The following is a 23,805-nucleotide window of genomic DNA, read 5'->3' on the forward strand; positions in this document are numbered from 1 at the left end:
TCTACCGGTATGTCATCAGGACCAACTGCCTTCCCATTTTTCATCCTTTGTAATGCCTTTCTGACTTCCCCCTTAGTAATCATTTCCACTTCGTGGTCCTTCACTCTTGCCTCTTCAACTCTTCCTTCTCTCTCATTTTCTTCATTCATCAACTTCTCAAAGAATTCTTTCCATCTATTTAGCACACTACCGGCACCAGTCAACACATTTCCATCTCTATCCTTAATCACCCTAACCTTCTGCACATCCTTCCCATCTCTATCCCTCTGTCTGGCCAACCTGTAGAGATCCTTTTCTCCTTCTTTCGTGTCCAACCTGGTGTACATGTCTTCATATGCCTCTTGTTTAGCCTTTGCCACCTCTACCTTTGCCCTACGTCGCATCTCGATGTACTCCTTTCGCCTCTCCTCAGTCCTCTCAGTATCCCACTTCTTCTTCGCTAATCTCTTTCCTTGTATGACTCCCTGTATTATGGGGTTCCACCACCAAGTCTCCTTCTCCCCTTTCCTACCAGATGACACACCAAGTACTCTCCTGCCTGTCTCTCTGATCACCTTGGCTGTCGTCGTCCAGTCTTCCGGGAGCTTCGGTTGTCCATCGAGAGCCTGTCTCACCTCTTTCCGGAAGGCCGCACGACATTCTTCCTTTCTCAGCTTCCACCACATGGTTCTCTGCTCTACCTTTGTCTTCTTAATCTTCCTACCCACCACCAGAATCATCCTACATACTACCATCCTATGCTGTCGAGCTACACTCTCCCCGACCACTACTTTACAGTCAGTAACCTCCTTCAGATTACATCGTCTGCACAAAAGATAATCTACCTGCGTGGTTCTACCGCCGCTCTTGTAGGTCACTATATGTTCCTCCCTCTTTTGGAAATAAGTGTTAACTACAGCCATCTCCATCCTTTTTGCAAAGTCCACCACCATCTGCCCTTCAAAGTTCCTTTCCTGGATGCCGTACTTACCCATCACTTCTTCATCGCCCCTGTTTCCTTTACCAATATGTCCATTACAATCTGCACCAATCACAACTCTCTCGCTGTCTGGGATGCTCAGAACTACTTCATCTAGTTCCTTCCAGAATTTGTCTTTCAACTCTAGGTCACATCCTACCTGTGGTGCATAGCCGCTAACCACATTATACATAACACCCTCAATTTCAAATTTTAGTCTCATCAGTCGATCTGATACTCTTTTCACCTCCAAGACATTCTTAGCCAGCTCTTCCTTTAAAATAACCCCTACTCCATTTCTCTTCCCATCTACTCCGTGGTAGAATAATTTAAACCCTGCTCCCAAACTTCTAGCCTTACTACCTTTCCACCTGCTCTCTTGGATGCACAGAATATCAACCTTTCTCCTAATCATCATGTCAACCAACTCCTGAGCTTTTCCTGTCATAGTCCCAACATTCAAAGTCCCTACACTCAGTTGTAGGCTCTGTGCATTCCTCTTTTTCTTCTGACGCTGGATCCGGTTTCCTCCTCTTCTTTGTCTTCGACCCACAGTAGCTGAATTTCCACCGACGCCCTGCAGGTTAGCAGTGCCGGGGGCGGGCGTTGTTAACCCGGGCCACGACCGATCCGGTATGGGATTCTTTAGATGAACGCTCATATTTGTTTGGCACAGTTTTTACGCCGGATGCCCTTCCTGACGCAACCCTCTGCATTTATCCGGGCTTGGGACCGGCCTACAGATTGCACTGGTTTGTGCCCCCATAGGGCTGCATTGTCAAAAAGAAGATTACATTCTACAAAAAAACATGAAATAAACTACACAAATTTACCGTTTTAATGGCTTTAGCGTTCAAAGAATTCTTAATGGTATGAATATACTGTCTAGTTTCATTTTGAAAGAAAATAAAACAAGGATTTTTATTTATACACCTACATTTATGAATATGAAATTTAGCTAGTAAAATTATAAGATTAATCATATAATAGTGTCTGTTTTTAGACGAGGTAAAAGACGTGAAACCAAACAGTATATTTTCAAAACAAAGAGTAAAACTGTTGTCAATAAAAGTAGAAATAAAAATACAAACATCTTTCCAGAAATTATTGGAGACAGGGCAAGACCAAAATAAGTGAAAATTATCTTCAGGGCAGTTTGAACAGAAAGAGCAATCAGTATCAATTTGTTTTTTAAAACGCTGTAAAATGAATATTTTGGAAGGATAAATTTGATGAATTATCTTAAAAGATACTTCTTTTATTTTGTTGTTAATCATATATCTAGTTGGTAAGATCCAGATTCTTTTCCAGTCAAGATTATGTAATAATTGATTCCAATAAGATGTTATGTGAGGAAGAGACACTATGTCCCTTTGAAATAAAGTACGTATGGAACGATTGTTTTTACGTGTTCTCGAGAAACAAATCCTGCCTACTTCGCTTTTAGATGGATCAAGATGCAAAGGAGCTGGTATTTAGTCCGCTGGGCTTCTAAATAGCAAAGAGACACCAGCAGGAATTGCATTAATGATTATCTTAAATTCGTCAGTAGGGATTAACACATTGTGTTTTGAAATAAATTCTTCATAAGTAAACAGCAAGCCATCGGAATCAAACAGCTGGTGAACCAGTAGTATATTATGAGAAAACCAGGCAGGGTAAAATAAGGATTTGTTTCTGTATGTTATGTCTTTGTTATTCCATATGTAATATCTGTGCGGAGAGAAGTTATGTTTATATATTAAAGACCATGAGAGAAGCATCTGTTTGTGAAAGTTTGATAATTTCAATGGGATTTTTTCAATCTTGTAATTGCACAGTAAAAGAAAATGTAGGCCACCTACTTTAGAGAAGACAAAATTTGGTATGAAATTCCAAATTGAGGAGGGGTCTTTAATGAAGTGCTTCAGCCAATTAATTTTAAAAGTATTATTTAATGTTTGAAAGTCTAAAAAATTTAGGCCTCCTTTGTCATGAGTATTCATTACAACCGATTTCTTAATATAGTGAGTTTTATTTTTCCATACGAAGTTAAAGAGCATTTTGTCGATATTTTTTAGAATGTTTTTATTAACACCAAGCGATGAGGCAGCATAGGTGAGCCGGGATATACCTTCAGCTTTAGTTAATAAAGTTCTGCCCCTCAAAGATAAATCCCTTTGCAGCCACTGATTAAGTTTTTTCTGAGTTTTGTCGATAACAGGATTAAAGTTTAAATCACATCTAGTTTCCATATCTTTATTTATAAATATGCCTAAATATGTGACACAGTCTTTTACAGGTATATTACAGATTGAAGAGATATTACAAGTCTTGAGGGCAAGTAGTTCACATTTTTTAATATTTAAGCAGAGCCCAGAGGCAAGAGAAAGTGTTAACCACATCAATAGCAAGAGGAATCTGACATCTATTTTTTAAGAAAAGTGTAGTATCATCGGCCAACTGACTTATGAAAATTTCTTTGTCTGCTATTAGAATACCTTTCAATGGGCTGAGCTTAATAGAGTCGGTGAGAAGCTGTGTACAAAGAAGAAAGAGATAGGGTGATATTGGACATCCTTGTCTTACTCCACGTCTAAGAGGAAATCAGGGGGAAGTGCCAGCATGCAGTTTAATAGATGAGTTTCCATTTGTGTACATTGTTCGGACAGCACTTTTGAAAAGTGGGCCAAAATTAAACTTGTCTAGTGCATGGAATATAAAGTTATGTTCAATTGTATCGAAAGCCTTATAGAAATCTAAGAAAAGGATGAAACTTTCGTCTGGACATAGATCTGCATAGTCAATTAAATCAAGAACTAATCTTATATTGTTGGAAATGTGTCTATTTCTCATAAAACCAGATTGAGTCTCATCAATTATATAATCTAAAACAAATTTCATTCTTTTGGCAAATATTGAGGCAAAAATTTTGTAGTCATTATTTAGTAATGATATTGGGCGCCAATTATCAATAAGAAGTAAATCTTTTTTGGGTTTGGGTGTTAAAGTTATAAGGCCTTGAGTTAAAGTTGGAGGGAGGGATTCATTATGAATACATTCTGAGAAGAGAGCGAGGAGGAAGGGAGCTAACTGCTTAGAAAAAGCTTTGTAAAATTCGGAAGTAATGCCATCTGTACCTGGGGATTTATTTAATTTAAGATGATCTATTGCTGAGATAATTTCTTGTATTATTAGTGGTTGGTCACAGGACTCTTTCAGGCCGAGATCAATTGACTTAGTGTTTGTGAGAGATACCATAAAGTGGCTGGTGAGGTCTTCACAGTATTTAGAATCATAGAGTTTGGTATAAAAATCAGAGCAGTATTTAGCTATCTTTTTGGGATCGTCTGTGATGTTTCCGTCAATGTTTAGTTTTTGTATAGTATTAAGTTTGCCATGAGATTTTTCAAGCCGGAAAAAATAGGCAGTATTCTGTTCTCCTTCCTCCATCCACCTCCTTCTACTTCTAATAAAAGCCCCCTCAGCTTTCATCCTATATAAATCATCTAATTTAAGTTGTAACTGTATTAAGAGATGAGATTCACTTTCAGATAAGTTAGCTCTGTTTTTTTGTGTCAAAGCCGTTATTTCTGAGATAATGTTTTCTTCTTCAGCTTTTTTTGCTTTAACAACTGAACTACTGTATGTCCTCAAAAATTTTGATAGTTCGAATTTTAAAAGTTCCCAATTAGTGCAAAACTTATTTTCAAGTAAGGCTTTTTGCCAGTAATGATCAATTAAAGATCGGATGGTCTTAGAAGCAGCTTCATGTTTAAGAATAGAGCTGTTTAATTTCCAGTAAAAATTCCTACAACAAGTACGAGGGTTTAGAAGGATTTGTATTGATATTGCTTTATGGTCAGTAAGAGGAGTTGGAATAATATTGACAGTAATGACATTTTTGTCAAATCCATTGGAAATCAGCCAAAAATCTATTCTTGACAAACTAGTGTTAGTTTTATTATTCCAAGTATATAAGGACATTCCAGGATTCTTTTCTCTCCATATGTCAATCAAATCAAATTTATGCATGAACTGTATTAGAGTAGATGCTAATGAGGGATTAGAGCGCGGAGGCCACCTATTTTTGAGACCGTTAAGAGCAATGTTAAAATCACCGCCCATTATTATCTTTGCGCTTGGATATTTAGAGAGCCAATATAGGAAACAAGATTCTAAAACTCCGAATAGGGTATCATTTTCACTTTTTGAATTGTATCCATATATGTTAACTAAGAAAATTATGGTATCATTGGTATTAATATTTATAATAAGAAAGTGACCTTTAGTATCAGCTTCACTGTGCAAGATTTTCCCATTGAAGGAATTATTTAAAACAGCTGTACCTGCTGCTCTTTCTGAACAATGAGATAACCAGATGTCATTGCCCCATTGGGTCTTCCAAAAAGTTGTATCGTTCTTAAGCGAGTGTGTCTCGTGAAAGAAAGCGAAATCAGTTTTTTGTTGTTTTGCAAATAAAAATAAAGCTTTCCTTTTAATGTTTTGTCTTAACCCCCTGACATTAAGAGAAACAACAGAGAAAGACAATGTAGGTCACAGACATGAGGAAAGGATTTCAGAACCCAACACCCAGCAGCCAGCCAATCCTGTTACGCTTTTTTAGTCACGTGACATCTAGGTGGCTGGTCATGGGAGATCGCGCTCCAAAGCAGCCAGCCAATCCAGTTACGCTTTCTTGGGCACGTGACATCTCTATGGCAGTTATGGGAGATGAGTTAACACGACGGTGAGTTCAAGGCTTGTATTTTCCTGTAGTATGTTGTTAAAAAGCCGTGTAACACGTTACAACCGAAAATTTGGCAACAGAACGTAGTTATTTTCAGCCACGGACATATTTGACAGCAATGCTGCTTCTCAGCTTCACGTTTAATCAACTACACTGTGGCGGGACCTCGAGTTGGGGTGCGGGGTTCCGCACGGACTCTTTTTGTTGTTGCTTTTCCGGAGTGGGCAGTTCACAGAGTTCCCGCCGTTCTGCGAGTCGTGTTTTGATGTCTGCCAATAAAACAAGTTTTGTTCCTGTGTCCGACGCTCCGCCTCGGACTTCTTTTCTCCGGCGCTACAAGTAAATATTTGCTCTAAGCACACATTCGAAGGGGACCGTAAATGATAACTATATAAAAATATATTTGTTCAGATGAAATGTGAATTTTAATAACTGTAAGGTCATGTTAAAATGAATGCATACAATTTTAATTTGATTGCCTTTGTTTTGTCGCACTTTATTTCTAGTTTTTAATGTTTATGTCCGTTGACCTTGAGAGAAAGAAAGGCTGACACCCGCTGGCCACAGTAAAGTTGCGCAGCGTGTCAGAAGACTGTCCGCGCTCCTCACGTCGACGCCTGCCACTGTCGAGACCAACTGGTCAACGTGTGAACGAGCACAAGTCAAGATAAGGTTCGGTAAGGTTCTGTATTGTGTTAAAACGCGTGTGCTGGCCTTTGCAAACGTGCAGTCTTTACGCGCTAGGGGCACATTTTGCACACGACGTGGCTGCGTGTGCGATTTTTTTTCAAAATGTCCAAGTGTGGAAAGCAGGGTGGAGCCAGCCGGCGTGTTTTTCGGGTATCGCCAGGCGATTCATCCGTGTCTTTTCTTTTTTTTTTTTTTTTTTTATTATTTGTTGTTCAATTCCAGGTCTCTGCTACTGGTGTCCGGATGCGGGACGTGGATCAAAGCACTCGAAGCGATGAACGGCATCGGAGCGCGTGGACCCCGCTGTTGTGTTCCCTTTCCCCGTGAACAAGAGGAGCGCCAGTGGGACCTCCACTGGTGGCGTGAGCACATCCACGAGCCATGAGAGCGCCTACAGTTACTCCGGTCAGACTAAAGAGTGCGTGTAAATGAATGTCTTTTGTCTAATGCGAGTGAGGTGCCAAAGCCAACAACAACAAAAGCGCACTTTGTGAACCCTGCAATGGCTTCTGATTATGACTGGCCCGCAATCGAATTGACCCCTCCGTAGAAATTGCGTCATCCGCGTCGCTGAGCAATCAGAGGCCAGAGAGCTGCATAAACCACGCCCCCTTTTGGCATCCGCCGTTACCTCAGACAATGTTGCATGGTCCAGTATAGCTTTTGTTTGCGTTTTATTGCGTATTTGGTTTCTTTAACAATACATATGGTTAAGAGGTGTAGTCACGGACTTTGTAAAAGTGACAACAGGTATCCTGAAAGGCTAGTTGGTGGAGTTCAATTCTTACCCTTTCCAAAACCGAAGACCCAGTACAAAAAATGTCTTCGATGGATCAAAATTTGTGGAAGACGGCATGATCAACTGAATCCATCTAAAATGAACGGGAACAGAAGACCGAGTACGAAAATTGTCTTCGATGGATCAAACTTTGTGGAAGACGTGTCTCTGTTTGGCGGCTACCGAGCTAAGCTAAACCGGACTATGTTTGCACGAAGGTATGCCCTATATTTGATTTTCAATACATGTCTCATATAAATGAATTAGCAGTTTTTCGCTTGCATAACATAGCTACGTGTGAATGATTGACACACTTGATCTGTGTTGAGCGATATTTTGCGATGATCTGACTGCACAAACGTGTCCCTTTGTTCGCGGCTAATGACCTAAGCTAAACCGGACTAGCAGTCTTAAAAGCCTTCGACGTGCACCGAGACACCAAGACTGAAGGAAGGATGTTTGAGGACACTAAAGTAGTGATTGTCGTACTCGGTCGGGACTTACGTAGGTTCGGCACTAATTCAAGAATAATTATTGAGGGGAGCGCGTGACGTTACACAAAGAAAACGAGAGAAACAACTCGTAAATCAAGCCTCGCCTTCTTCTTTTCTTTCATACAGCGGTTCACAAACGGCTATACAGATAAACATGCAGATTCTGCACACAAGTGTGATATGTAACACGAAAATAGGAAACTGTCAACGACGAATTCGTCTCTTTTCGACTCCGGAAAGATCTCGCGCCTATATCAATGGTTTCTCCGTCAATATGCATGTAAATACCATTGAAATACTTGAAGCCCTGCTGTCTGCTTTTCAACGATATTTCACTATTCGCTAAGAATGCGAGTGACAAATCAGCTGGTAAATCGGACAATTTCGCTGTCGTCTCTTCTTCCTGCGCCGCCATTTTTGCTAATTGTTTGTCTGAGGTTAGCACACGTGGGGTGACGTAACTTCAGGAGGCGTGGTTAAGTGCCCTGTACGGAGGGGTCAATTGGAATACATGCGCGTGCTGGTGAAGTGACACAGTCAACTGGCAAATGGCTTTGATGTCAGCAAACGCCTCTCCTTCCGGCAGATGGTGACAAAATAGGGAATTGTTTTGGGTTGTGTGCGCCCAGTCGGGGTGAAAAAGTGAAAAAAAAATCTGATGAATTTCTAAAAGCTGAACGTTGTTTTAAAAATGCCACCCAAAAAGGTGGTCGAATGTCTGCATTGGTTCTTTCGTGATTTTTAGATCAGTTTTGAGTTCTGACCTGAAGTAACCCTGCCTTCTTATAACACTGAATTTAGACTGTGAATTTCAGACAGTGAATTGTACCCAGTTGAAATTCAAAATATTGTTTGAATTTTAAAGGTTGAATCTTTTTCATATGGCAAGTTTGTTTACATTGAAATGTTAAACTGAAATGCAGCTCTTGAAAATGTGATCACTTTGAAGTAACTAAATTTTACAACGTAAAATTTTCAGTGGCTTTTTTTAATTCAAATTTCGGTGGCATATATTTACTTCCATATAGACGCATCTTCAAATGACAAAAGACCAACAAAATGGTGGGTCCTGACCTCGGTGTCCCAATTCTGCCTCCCGTGTTTTTGACATAGTTGGCAAAATAAAGATGTTTCTGATTTTATGTTCACATTCAATAAGTAGCCAGACGCTCCACAAATATAGAGACAAATATTTGCCTGCAAGCCATTAAAAATTCCCTTTTCTGCTTTTAATGTTCAAGTTTTTGTATGTCACAAATGTGCAGTTCCTAATGTCCATTTTGCTTCCTCCCGCAGAGTTCTGATGGCTCACATTAGCAAGGACATGGCCAAGGGTGATGTGAGCAGTGTGAAGTTTCTGCTGGGTCACATGGTACCGCATAAGAAAATCGAAACTGCAAAGGTAGGAAATTGTGCTGGTGGTGGACTTTTTGGTGTTACCGTGTGAAATTTTGAAGTCGTTGCTCACTTCCCGTTGTTTTCTCGCTCACGCAGGATTTCCTGGACTTGATTGTCGAACTTGAGCACGTAGGCAAGGTTTCCCCTACAAGGGTGGACCTTTTGGAAGAATGTTTAATGGACGTCGGCAGGGTAGACCTGGCCAAAAAGCTCAAGGTGTACAAGATGTCAGGTGAGTGTGTGCAATACTGATTTAGTACTAGTAACACCAACTGAACTACACAATTTTGCAAAAATTGCACAAATTCACCATAATCCTTTTTATCCTTAAAATGCTTGAGACGTTATAGACTCAGGGAGTGAGCCGAAGCCAAGTGCCGAATTCCCGTTTAATCATGGGTTGTTTTCACTGACTGTTTTAAAACATTTCTGATACCTCGCTCAGGAGTTCAGTATCAAATTTTAATAGGTTCGTCGGAGATAGGCACTCAGAAATGAAGACAAGACACACTTCTGGCTACCAACAATTGGCACTTTATTGGTCCCACACAGAAATGGTAACACAAGCACAAGCACAAATCACGTGGTATGAAGCTAAGTAATATCCAACCAGCTCTTAGAAGAATATCCAGCTCTTACCGTGCGCCAATAGGAGGGAGAGCCAACACTCCAGGTAGAGCAGCTTCAATACCGGCTGGGCGTCCGTACGCAACCCGCAGCAGACTCTACCGAGAGTATCTAAAGTTCTCCTTTTATACTCTAAGCGTGTGCGGAAGGAGGGGTGAGTGGCCAATTCATCCCGCCTGACGCCACACTATTCTTTGTTACCAACAGATGGCGTTGCACGACATCATATAACACAAAAACATCTTTTTATGACATTGCTGGTTATCCAAACATCCTTTTATGACATTGCTGGTTATTCAAAGCTATTGCGATCGTCTTTTAGGTTATACAAAGCTATTGCGAAACATATACGAAGCTATTGCGAAACATCTTTTAATTATGGAAAAACAACACAATAAAATTATTCTTACTTCACTGACGTCACATTTTTTGCTGAATTACCACACCAATGCTGCGCGCTGCCATTTAACCTCTCTACCTAACGCGTACCCAGAGTGCAAGTCTCCGGAATGCTCTATTTGTGTTTTTGTGTTTCATGGGGGTCTCGGGACTCAAGTACACAAGAGAGGACTTGCTAACCATCAGAGAGCCTACTTCTGACTTTTTTTTTTTTTTCGACAACTCTCGCCAATTCGCTGAAGCATTTTCCAGAGTTGCTCGTTGGCGCGCTCTTCAAAGCCTCGCAAGTCCAGCTGCGTAAGCGGAGACCTCGTCCAACAATTCCGACAAAAGACCTTGGACGTTCTGCGGCTCTGTGCTTCACGGAGACTTGGCTTTGTGGACGATTGCCCGACGCCGCTATCATGCCGCCTGGTTTCAACCTCCATCGTGCCGATGTGTCGCCGAGCTACGCTAACAAGCTTAATCGATACTCTTTTCAGAAGGCCAACATTACAGTTATGATCGTTTTTTGTTCGTCACTTGAAAGATTCAAGAATTTTGTGAAATACTGGATTTGTTTATTCTTTTGTCTTTCTGCCATTGTCATCTAATTTTAAACAAATAAACATTTCGCTTTGCATGTGGTGAACTAGTATACAGGTTTTACTTTTTGCCTTTTGTTTTCAGTGTTAGCTTACAGGTAAGTGCTTGTCCTTTGTGATTTCTGTCACAGAGTAAAAGACCAAGCGCACAATACTGCGCCATTGTGACCGCAGTCCTGAGTCCCATGAGGGCAGGTAACCCAATAGTCAGTCTGGGCTTGATGTGCTGTCGGTCGTGTCTTCAATAAATGCGGTTAGAAACATAATGTTGTCCACCCTGCCTATGTATGAGTAACGGGAGCTCAGGGATGGAAAATGGCCACCGTTCAGGGCAGCACAACGGGTGACGTCACGTGAAAACAACCCACATATCGAAATGTGGACATTATTTGAACAAACACAATCTCACATTCACGTACTGTACTAAATCCCAAATTTAAAGGAAACTCGTAATAGTCAACTAGTGAAATGATAACTGGTTTGAATGTTTTTTTGTCTTCTTGCCCCGTTGTACTGACTATATATTTTCCATATGATTTCAGTTAACGTGCCAGCAGTACCCAAGGAAGTGGTGCACCACACCTGCCAGGTAAGATTCACACTCAAACTGTTATGGAAATAAGTGCATAACAACAATTTAATGTAGTATTTTGCAACTGCCCTTTTGTGCGTTTATTTCAGCCGCAACTGTACCTTGTTTTCTGTTTTTATGTTACCCAAGATGTTCTTTGTTCTTCTTTTTTTTTTTTTTTTTTAATTCCTTTTTATTGCACCTTGTGGAGCCGCACTCATCATTTCATTGTATGCACAGCATATAATGACAATAAAGGCGATCGATTGATTGATTGGGACACCTGACAAGATTCCTACCAAAGTTCATTGCGCGCTGCTTTTTAAAATGTCTTTTTTTTAAGACGAAAAATTCAAGTGGTCTCGTCCAACATTTGTGATGTACTGTACGATATTAAATCACAGATGAAGACTTCTGTCCTACTTTTGTTGCTCTATTTGATCAACCCGTGTTGAATTTCAACCATGTCTCTGCTTGCATCCCTGTAGGAGAGTCCAGTGAGTCGGTACACATTCACCAGTGACCCCAGAGGGGAGTGCGTCATCGTAGACTGCGTGGGGAATGACGGAGGTGAGTACAATCGGGGTATACTTCTACAGTGCATACATTGAAAGATGCTGTTTTGTGTACAGTAGAACTTGGGGCTGGGAACTACAGTACCGTACTTTCCGCACGATAGGGTACACCTAAAAGCCTTTAACGTTCTCAAATCCGACAGTGCGCCTTATAATCCGGTGAGCCTTATATATGGCTCATTATTGAGCCTTTAGTGCAGCTCCATCTAATGGATGCATAGTCACCCCAGCTTCTACTGTAGAGTCTATTTTATGCGCCTTATAGTTGAAAAAAAAGTTTTAAAATAGGCCATTCGTTGAAGGTGCGCCTTATAGTGCGGAAAATATGGTACCTTATACTCAGTGGTTAGCAATTGAGGCCTCATGAAACACTGAGGCTTTTCTAACGTTTGTGCTGAAAAAGATTCCAAACCTGAAGGCTTTGAAGATGGTCACATCTAGTGGACAAATGAAGCCCTGGCAACCTCTCTTTTCATTCGTACCAAATAATAATTTTATCCTCCTTACAATAAAATATGCAGATGCTCTACCCAACACGAATAAAAACACATTCCTTATTAACCCAAAGAGTAAAACAGATTAAAGGTTAACTGTGGGCAAGGGTTTTATTTAAAGCTTTGAACTTTATTTTTAAAAAATGTAGCAAAAGTCCCAGTGTGACGTCGCTTGGTTCAGGTGTGGCCAATACGTGGAGCGCATGATGATAAAGCCGCGTTCTAGAAAGCCGGCCTACTGTCAACGGCGGTCCTCTTGTGCGTGCCTCCCCCCCATCACAACTATACGTCACGATTGCCCAGGAATATTTGTTCCAATGTATCGCGAGCTGACAGTTGATTTAAAAAGGCACGAGTCATGTGTGTACAAAGACCCTACCACTTTCGCTAATAACCCAGGCTAAATTAGCTCCACTCCACTATGGAATCCTCGTCTCTCAGTCGAGATGTATCACTTCAGTATACTTCCTTGAGACCACAAAAACACCTTTTCCCACAAGACTGGGATTTGGCACCATCTTCGGGTGTTTCACATACAACAAAAAGCGAATTGGTGCATTTATCAGACAATAGCTGAATAAAAGTAATCATTTTTGCATTCCAAACACTACGAACCATTTTTACTTCAATTATATTGTCCTCTTCAACTGCTACACTGTCCTCAAGGGAGGGTATCTTAATAATTTGAGCTCAAGACGTAAAAAGAACCATCATTATGCTCATGGTAAGTACAGGAACATCACAAATAACTTATGCAGTGTGTTTACATTGTGTATCTCATTTATTAACAAAGACAATAGTAGAAGTACGACTGCAAATCATTGTCGTGCACAGAGTAGCAATAAATGTATGAAACTCGACAAATGTTTTTAGCTGCACTGTGCAAGGAAAATACACGTAAATATAAAACACACAGGATAAATCTATGTAAAAAGGCTTATCTGAATAGAGTAGTATATGAAGTAATCTGTTTGCATTGTTCGATAGATTGAAGTGCAAATACTGACAGCTATTAAAACAGGCAAGTAGTCTGACAACTATAAACAAAGGTCTTTTCTCAGAGTGTCTTTCAGGTCTATGTAGTACTGATCCTCAGAATGCCCACTGTTGTGCTTGAAGATTGCGCCGTTCACCTCCACGTGAAGATCAACCAGATGTCGGCTCCTGTAAGAATACAAAACACTCGGTTAGGACTGAAAAGTCGCAGAAAAAAAAAAGTGATGGAAAATTGCGTTTGGCTTTTTCTTGAAATTTCAGGATGAACGTACTCGTGACCTTTACGGGTGAACTATATTTAACCTTCTCTGAACATGTTCAACTGGTCAGTATTTAAAACAACTATTTGTCCCCTTGCCTGCGTGGGTTTCCTCTGGGCACTCCGGTTTCCTCCACATCCCAAAAACATGCAACGTTAATTGGACACTTTAAATTGCCCCAAGTTGTGATTGTGAGTGCGGCTGTTGTCTGTCTCGATGTGCCCTGCAATTGGCTGGCAACCAGTTCAGGGTGTACCCCGCCTCCTGCCCGTTGACAGCTGGGATAGGCTCCAGTACTCCCCGCTACCCTGGTGAGGATAAGCGGCTAAGAAAATGGATGGATGGACAAAAGTAGTGCTTAGCCTCCACCGTAAAGTATCTTGGTGCCGAGCGAGTTGACGAGCTTCATTTGGAAGCAGTGCTTTGGCACCATCTTGTGGACTCTAAAGCCAAGTCTAAACCTTTATGCCAGGGGTGTCAAACTCAATTTTGTCATGGGTCACATTGTACTAGCGGTTTCCCTCAGAGGGCCGTTATAGCTGTGAAACCATAAACATCTTTAACCGTCTCATCATATTTACACATGAAATTTATGAACTAGTTTTGGAATCAGGTAATCAAGGCTAATGGGTTTTCCCCAACTACTGTTGTTTGGTAACACAAAAATGCTTGTAATATCTCAATATATGCTTATATATAGACTTAAGTGTGTGCGCAATCATGTCTGAGGAAAAGAAAAAAGTGTCACAAGAATGATTTGGATCAGCCAACTTTTGAAAATCATCGATCCATCTATTTTGTATTCAAAACTGTTTTAATCTCTTAATTACAAAATAATAAACAAAGTGTCTAAAGAATAGCATAAGTGTCACGGTGTTATAACTCTAATATCAGTTGCGTAAACTGATATTTGGAGAACCACGGTACAACTACACAAGCAGATGGAAGACAAACAATACTCTCAAGCATGAATGAATTATTCTCTGCAAAGAATGATAAATATTAAGTATTTGTGACCATTTGCTTCACGTATGTCTTGAGTATTCTCCCCAAATTTACCAAGCCGGACACAACAGATGTCCACTGCATTGGATTGAAGCAAAAGATGCTCCAGAAATTCAAATTCTTTACTTCTGATTTTCATATTTCACTACTGTCAGTTTTTATTAGGGTTCAACATTCTTTGGACGATTAAATTATTATTTGGTACGAATGGAAAAAAAAAAGTCAAGTGAGTGATCTTTAAGACTTTTCTTGCAATCGTGTTTCTCAAGAGCTTGCGATGGCTACATTTGTCCACCAGATGTCACCATCTTCAAAGCCTTCAGGCTTGGAATCTTTTTCAGCACAAATGTTAGAAAAGCCTGACTTGCTCACCACTGAGTATAAGGTACCATATTTTCCGCACTATAAGGCGCACCTTCAACGAATGGCCTATTTTTAAAACTTTTCTCATATATAAGGCGCACTACATTGTAAGGTGCATAGAATAGACTCTGCAGTCGAGGCTGGGGTTACGTTATGCATCCATTAAATGGAGCTGCACTAAAGGCTTAACATTGATCCATATATAAGGCACACCAGATTATAAGGCGCACCTTCGGCTTTTGAGAAAATTAAGGGCTTTTAAGTGTGCCTTGTAGTGCGGAAAATACAGTACTGTATTTCCCAGCCCAAAGTTCTACTGTACACAAAACAGCGTCTTTCAATGTATGTACTGTAGAAATATAGCCCGATTGTACTCACCTCCATTATTCCCCACGCAGTCTACGATTACGCTCTCCCCTCTGGGGTCACTGGCGAATGTGTACCGACTGACTGGACTCTCCTACAGGGATGCAAGCAGAGACATGGTTGAAATTCAACACGGGTTGATCAAATAGAGCAACAAAAGTCTTAGTCCGTGATTTTATATCGTACAGTACATCACAAATGTTGGACGAGACCACTTAGAACCTCCCCCCCGAATCAGAATTTAAATTTTTCGTCTTAAAAAGACATTTTAAAAAGCCGCGTGCGATGAACCTTTGTAGGAATAGTTTGTCAGGTGTCCCAATCAATCAATCAATAGCCTTTATTGTCATTATATGCTGTGCATACAATGAAATAATGAGTGCGTCTCCACAAGGGGCAATAAAATGGAATAAAAATCAAAGAACATCTTGGGTAAAAAAACAATACATAAAACATCAAGGCACAGTTGCTACTAAAATAAATAAATGCACGAAAGTGCAGTTCCTAAATATTACATTACATTGTTGTTATGTACTTATTTCCATAAACAGTTTTGAGTATGAATCTTACCTGGCAGGTGTGGTGCACCACTTCCTCGGGTACTGCTGGCGCGTTGACTGAAATCAGATGGAAAATACGAGAAGTCAGTGAAACAGGCTAAGACAAAAACGTTCAAAGCAGTTATCATTTCACTAGTTGACTATTACTAGTTTCCTTTAAATTTGGGATTAGTACAGTATGTGAATTGTTTTCACGTGACGTCCCCCGTTGTGCTGCCCCGAACGGTGGCCATTTTCAATCCCTGAGCTCCCGTTACTCACACATAGGCAAGGTGGGCGACATTATGTTTCAAACTGCATTTATTGAAGACACGACCGACAGCACATCAAGCCCAAATGACTATTGGGTTACCTGCCATCATGGGGACTCAGGACTGCGGTCTTCACAAGGGCGCAGTATTGGGCCCTTGATCTTTTACTCTGTGACAGAATCACAAAGGACAAGCACTTACCTGTAAGCTAACCCTGGAGGGAAAACAAGACAGAGACGACAGCAAAGAATAGGGAGGCAAGAGAGGAAAGGAAAAGACGTATGCTCGAAATAAGTAGACAGTAGAAGCAGATGCCGCAACCAAAGCCTACGAAGGAAAGAACATTCCAGAGACTGCAAAAACAAGGGAGAGGAAGGGGATGAAACTTGGGGTCGCTGCACCCACAGCCAGAGAGTAAAACGACGACCACAAGAAACTAGCATCGGATCGTGGGGAGGTGGTGCGAGAAATGAGAGAGAAACGAGGAAGGAGACGAAGTGGAGACGGCTAAGCTCAATGCCCCGTCGGAGACAGACCGCGTGCGTAATGAGATAAGAAGGAGAAAGAAAGTGACCCCGGGACGAAAGAGAGTGTGTGGAAGGGTCGTGAGAGTAACACGGCCCAAGAAGCGAAGAAGTGAAGGAGCTAAGGAGAGGGAAAGACAGCAAGGAAGGAAAGCGGGGTCACCAGAGAAGCACTACGCAAAAACCAGAAGATCATGAGAAGGAGGTAGGTGAGGAAGAAGGAACGAACAAGCCAATTATGGCAACGCAGAAGCACGCCGTAGTCCATAATTAGAAAGGGAGGAACGGGAAGGGGCGAACTCAGACATCGAGAGATAAACCGAAGGAAGAAGGGGCAAAGGGACGAAAGGAATGAACAAGAAAGGCAGCGAAGGGGAAGTCTTGAAAGCAAACAATACAAGACAAGAACGTCAGCAAATAAATAGGGAAACAAATAAGAACACCCAAACAAGCGGCATCACAATGAGTGGAATAATGAGACGGAAAAACCAGGAAAGACCTGCCGCAGCAAACGGGAGGCGAAATTCATATACGGGAAAAATGAATACAATAGGCAAAAAGCGGAGTTGAGAAAGGACTTAAAAAGCCGGAACGAAACAGCAAACGTAGGAAGAGGAAGTTAGAAGAAAAGAAATAAATACGATTAAAACGGACACGAGAGAAGAAGCAACACAGGAGGAGAGTAACCGAACGCAAAGAGGAAACCGGAAACGCAGCGAACTTGGGAGAGAAAACCAAAAATACCCGAGTGTATGCAGAACTCGAAAGGCAAGAGTCGAGGTTGAGAATATAAGACAAATGTTGGGGAAAGGGAAGAAGGAAAGAGAATAGCGAAGCGGAACCGAGTAGAAGGACAAAGGGAGAAAAGGGGACCGCCCCTCCCCCCCCCCCCCCCCCCCCCCCCCTCGCTCATGCTCCCGTCTCTTCTGTTTTTGCTTTATACCCGGGTAAAAAAATGTTACACCCTCAGGCTGGCACGCTTCATGTCTCCCCCCTTCCTGTTATGTTTATATCTTCTGCCTTCGTCTTCTGTTTGGCTTGTCCCGTTAGGGGTCCCCACAGTGTGTCATCTTAGATGAACGCATATTTGTTTGGCTTTACGCCGGATGCCCTTCCTAGCCCCTCTCTATTAGCTGTGGATATATTTACACAAACTTCTTATTCAAGGCTCCGTCACACCATGACGTTCTGGTCAACGTCCTCTGAACATTTCAATCGTTCTATTTTTCAGCGAACTCAAACGTGGATGACACATGTGCCGTGTGATTAACGTGTGTAGCGCACGAAGAGCGTGCAACAGCGATCAAATAAGATACCCCTAAAAACCATTAGCGTGTGAGCGATTTGTCAACGTAAGACGAGTGTGTTGAGCGTGTGACCAATGGATGGATAACTACAGAAAAGCGTTTTGCTGGCGTGTAATTTTTACAGTTCGACCGGCACTAAAACGTTGGAAAATTCATAGTCAGTTGTTGTCCTGAGTTAGAACAGTGACCATCATGCCGCCGAGTAGAAAAAAAGTTAGGGCGCGGACTTCAGCAACTCGCGCTGCTAGGAAGAAAGCTAAACCTCTTTCATCACGAGCAATGTGTTTGGAGGAAAAACAACAGCAGGAGGAAGAGCACGTCCGCGAAGTCACGCACCATGTGACACTGCCTGGGGACCCTAAACACCTTGCAAACCCCAGTGAGGACTGTCCGACAAAGAGACAAAAGAAGCAGAGAAAGGATTGCAGGATCCTGGACCGGGCTGTTGAGAATAGTCTGGTGGAGTTTTTCCGCGAAAACGAACTGCTGCTTTCTGGATCTTCCATTGTATGTGATCTCTACTGTATCTTAATATTAAATGGACCATGCTTTTACAAAGCATCGGTTTATATACCCATATGCATAGAAGTTCGGGAAACGCTCGAATGACGCTCAATGGACACCAAACGATGTTCGTTTCACTTTGGTTACACGCTGTGTGCGCTAGGGGATTGTTCAGTGGGCGTTGACAGGTTGCCAGTGAGTCGTTCACTGCAAAGCAAACGATTAAGTAACAACCAAGTAAAGCTAGAGTTACGACTGACTAACGATAGGCAAACGCGTGCAACGCTTAGCGAACCTTAGTAAAACGTTCCACGGATGTTCTTGAACTTTAAAATTAAACGTTGATGAACACTGGTCTCAGTGAGAACTTTTGTGCATGTTCAAAACTTTTTATCCGGACTGGTGTTCTCCGCCGATTCCCAGCGATCATTGACGTTCACTGGCGTGGAAACTACGCTACTCTGGAGCTATCCCGGCGACCATGGGCGACTACCAATGTTTCCTAAAACGCTATAGGACGCCGGCCAGAACGTCATGGTGTGACGGGGCAATAAGATTTACATGCTTCTGTTTAATTTCTCATTGGAAAATAGAACACACCATGTGAAAGAAGACTGAATGAATAACTATGGTGATAGTGGGGCTGATTATCTAACTCTCCATACTTTAAACAACACCGTTGAGATAAACTGGCTAAATGATTTTTTTTTAAAATCCTAAAGCAATGTCATTTCCAGCAATAATCGCAGGACACATTGAGACAAAAAGCCTCACTCACTATCACACCTAGGGACAATTTAGAGTTACATATATTTTCAAAATCATAATATTTGAAATAGACAAATGTTTTCAATAAAATGTACATTTCTCGAGCTAACATTCTTTTGTGAAATTTTCATTTGCTCCAATAATGATAGGGGAAAATATTCAGTAATATTAATTAAATGTGCATGATACTTAATACATCAGTCACTCACATTTGAAAAAGGTCAAATGACACTAAGACAATGCGGCTATCTGATTGGCTATTATTGTACGAGTGCTTGGCAGGTCAGAAAGGTCCATTAGAGCCAATGACACGCAGGTGAGGAGCTCCTGCCGGAGGAAGTCCCATGCCTGGCCACGCCCTGACACAGGCATTCAGATGTTCCAGGTGACGTCGGTGATGCGAATCGGACGACAAGACCGATGAGGTTGATGGCTGGCAACATTACAGTTACGATGGAGAAGACTTGATTTCGTTTGAGTTGGAGAAGCATTGCTGCACTGAGATTTGTCTTTCCCTGTTGAGGAAGCACATGACCACTTGGATGGACTTCCTGAGAACAGGTACCTCACTTTGTGGGGTGGGGGGATGCAGTCCTCTCCAGTCGTGTGACAGGTTTCTCTCATCCCCCGACCGCCCTATTTTGGAGGAAAGACGGGGAGGAGCCACACGAGGACGTGGAAATGGGAGAGAACCTTACCAAACCCAACGGAAACTTCCAGAAGACCGTTCATCTGACAGCGGAGTTGAGTAATGTTGCGAAAGGCCGCTACAAATGCGTGTTCCAGCTGTTGGCGTCAAGGACGACATCGTCACCAAACTGGAGGAAGGAAAAATAACTTACCGGTAGTCTCGCATCCTGTTTCTTTTGCCAATAAATCTTTTTGGTAAACGAACTGAACTGAATAGATTTATGAAATGATTCGTTCCTTTTTTTTATGGCCGCCGTGAGGGGAAATGCAACTATTGAAGCGGTCTGTCACTTCTGAATCTTCGACAAATATGCAGGCAGGGGACTTAAACGAACAGTTATTTGTCCAGTGAGCTTGTGTACTGAGGAACTTAAGAGTGATTACTAAATCAAACTGCTGTACTTGTGTACCGAGGAACGGATGAGATTTCTTTGCTTGTAATCCGCAAAATAGCGATGCACGAGTACAGTAAGTGATTCCCCCCCCCCCCCCAATGAACTACATACTTTGCAGTGATCGTACTCACGAGTGATTTTAGCCGCAAGTCCTGATGTCCTCTCAAGGCTAGCATTTATGAGCAGCTGTTTCTTCATGCTAACGGCTAATTTTGAGTCCGACCAAGCACATGAAAACAAGCATACATACTGTATTTAAAATAAATGTAAATTAATAAATGTAGATACTGTAGGTACATGTCATTCCCTCCGTGTCTATAATATATTTAGTCTTTTTATTATTATTGTTATTTTTTTGCTTCTCAACATTCAAAGACAATTTCCACGAATCAGATGACAGGTGACTGGGCAGAAAGCCGGGGTGGCAGATGAATGAACCTGGATTGGGACATTAGCTGAACTGATTCGGTGAACGAATGTTTTTAAACTGATTGAAGTGATTCAGTACAATCAGAAGAACCGCCGTGCCCAAGTTTGAATTGTACAATTTCCCACAATTATGCTTTGATCCAATCGCTGTTTGGATCATGTACGTTTGCAAAATAACTATTTAGTCTTGTGCACTAGTTATTTCATTACATCATTTTTCAATTTTACTTGTAAGCCTAGTATTGTTTGGTATTTGTCTTTTGTTTTCAACCACCATTGCTAAACAATGTTTTTGTTATGCAAAAATGCTATTGTGAACATTAGAGATTATTTCTGCAGTTTTGGTTTTTCAGGAAGTGTCTTTTTTTTTTTTTCATTTGCTGATTTTTGTTTGAGTTATTGAGACACTGGGTGTTGGTTTCAAGGAGAGTGTTTCAGCAATTGAAAATAAATGTAAAAAATTGGCTGGCGGTTTGAACGCACAGATTCAGAAGTCCCTTTTTCAATAGTATCTCGAGGTAAATTTAAAAACTCATGCACTTTCACGATTATCACAGTAGATGTCACTCTCACCCCTTGATGGATTATGTATTTAAGGCTGGCTACTGAGGATAAACTTCGAAGATGGATGGATGGTTGGTTGGTTGCCATCGTGAACGTTTGTCATACAGTGTGACATAAACTAATGCATTCATCTCATTCCCTATTCCCCAAACCATAATTTACCATTCATTAAAATAACAGTGAACTAATAATACTTCCTTGTGATGTTCAGTTGTACATATTTACGTGAGTATTTCTTCCATCCATTTTTTGAGCCGCTTATCCTCACGAGGGTCCCGGGAGTGCTGGAGCTTATCCCGGGTGTCATTGGGCAGGAGGCGAGGTACACTCTAAACTGGTTGTCAGCCAATTCCTGGGCACATGGAGACAGACAGGAGTCCCACTCACAATCACACAATTTAGAGTGTCCAATTGTTGCATGTTTTTGGGATGTGGGAGGAATCCGGAGTGCTCGGAGAAAACCCACGCAGGCATGGGGAGAACATGCAAACTCCTCACAGTTGGGTCCGGGATTTGAAACTCTGTACTCAGAACTGTGAGACCAACCCTCTACAGCTGCCTCACCATGCTGCCTGAATATGTCTTTCGTACTCCAATTGTTTTTGGCCTTTGGAAAATCTTTAGTCCAGCTCTAATCTTCCCCTCTGATCCCCAATTTACTTAATTAAATTAATAATCTTTCTCCACACATCATGTCATACACTTTCAGTGGATCAAAATAGTTAGGAACAACATACTCTCTTCGCCTTTTAAAACCACACTGTGTATTTTTAGGTACTTGTATTTTTTTTTTACAAATATATGAGTATATCAGTAATCATTTTTCCCATGAATTTACACTCATTTGATTTTATGCATAATATATAAAATTCTATCTGGTTTTATGTGACCCTCTTGTTTTTTTTAATTGTTTATATCTTTTTTCCAACTTTCTGACAGCTATGCACTCTCCTACATTTTTATTATAATGGGGTCCGAAACTATCCTTATGGTTCTTTCAAATCTTTAAATAACATATTTGAGGCATACCTGGTGCTGTAATTTTGGTCTTTGTCAGCACTCTATTAAATTCAGGTTTTCTAAATGGCTCATTATCCTTCTAATCCATGCACAATATTTCTCTCCAAGTTACATGAGGTCACATGGGTGAGGGTAGTCAAGTGATTCAGTCACGTATGAAGTCTATCCAACAGTTCCTTTCCTTGTACTCTCTGATTTTTGTCTATACAGTGAAAATGCTTCAGTTTGCAGCATTTTCATGCGTTTATATATTTTTAATTTATAAAACCTTAGGGTTCACCGTGCAAATGCGGAACAGAAAAATGTTGGGAGTGGGACTCTTGGACTCTTATTGAATAGTTTTGGTCCCCCAAACCCACCACCACCTAACCCCCCTCCTATTTCCATCTAAAATAAAGCATAGCCTTCACAAGCAATCTGCAACCAATTCGCAGAGAAGACCCACCCTTGCATATTTAAGACCCCAAGGACAAGAGATCCAGTGTACTGGATTGCAAGCCTGAAAATTCAGCCCAGTGATCACATCCCATACTGGGAAATTTTGACCATAACCACCAATGAATCATTGACTTTACGTAGCTCTTTAGAAGGCAAATAACCTGTGTGGTGAATTTAAAGTTAAGGCTTTGAAAGGTTAAGCGTCAACATATATAGGTTGCCCTTTGTCCCAATCTACCGAGCGATTAGGAAAGCTGACTGACCCAAAATTCCTTCACTGACTTTGTTCAGAATGGAATTAAAAATGCTCAAATCCAGCTATCTATCTGTATGCTTGCACACACTTAAGTCTGTTTGGTGTAAAGTCATATTATATGAGTTCACCCCTCACCCATTTGCTTTCAAAGGGGTGAAGAAATTGTATTTTCAATCACTGCATTGACTTTGCAACTTCTCCATGTACACTTTATGAACAAAAATACCTCACCTGAATCAATATACATCATGATGTCATAAAACTCTAATACTTGTCCAATAAAGCTGATTCTGATTCTGATACAGTGAAGAAAATAAGTATTTGAACACCCTGCTATATTGCAACTTCTCCCACTTAGAAATCATGGAGGTGTCTGATATTTTCATCGTAGGTACATGTCCACTGTGAGAGAGATAATGTAAAAAGAAAAATCCATAAATCACAATGTGTGATTTTTTTTTTTTAAATGATTTACTTGTGTGATACAGCTGCAAATAAGTATTTGAACACCTATAGTAGCCTTTATTCGTAATTGAAGAGGTCGAACGTTTCCTGTAGTTGTTCACCAGGTTTGCAAACACTCCAGGGGGGATTTTGATCCACTCCTCCACACAGATCTTCTCTAGATCAGACAGGTTTCTGGGCTGTCCCTGAGAAACATGGAGTTTCAGCTCCCTCCAAAGATTTTCTTAGGTCTGGAGACTGGCTAGGCCACACCAGAACCTTGATCAGGGTTCGCACGCGGCCCTAAAAGTCCCTAAAAACGCCTAAATTTTCGAAGGTGCATTTAGGGGCTCCTAAAAGTCCTTAAA

The 23,805-nt window shown here is 41.2% G+C and overlaps 1 long non-coding RNA gene and 1 pseudogene across 2 annotated transcripts; one reads left to right on the plus strand and one right to left on the minus strand.

Moving 5' to 3' along the window:
• The first annotated feature begins 5,708 nt into the window (after positions 1 to 5,708).
• LOC133493373 (CASP8 and FADD-like apoptosis regulator) overlaps positions 5,709 to 23,805 on the plus strand; it is a 37,344-nt pseudogene continuing 19,247 nt past the window's right edge.
• On the minus strand, positions 11,867 to 16,176 carry LOC133493376 (uncharacterized). 2 transcript variants are annotated; one of them, XR_009792971.1, is made up of 3 exons: positions 15,858 to 16,176; positions 15,300 to 15,381; positions 11,867 to 13,461 (listed from the first exon to the last, which is right to left on the minus strand). It is a non-coding gene; the product is annotated as an uncharacterized LOC133493376 (long non-coding RNA). The 2 variants fall into 2 exon arrangements; XR_009792972.1 differs by having other exon boundaries at positions 11,867 to 14,890.

Source organism: Syngnathoides biaculeatus, chromosome 20 (assembly GCF_019802595.1).
Source record: "Syngnathoides biaculeatus isolate LvHL_M chromosome 20, ASM1980259v1, whole genome shotgun sequence".
Classification (NCBI taxonomy): Eukaryota; Metazoa; Chordata; class Actinopteri; order Syngnathiformes; family Syngnathidae; genus Syngnathoides; species Syngnathoides biaculeatus.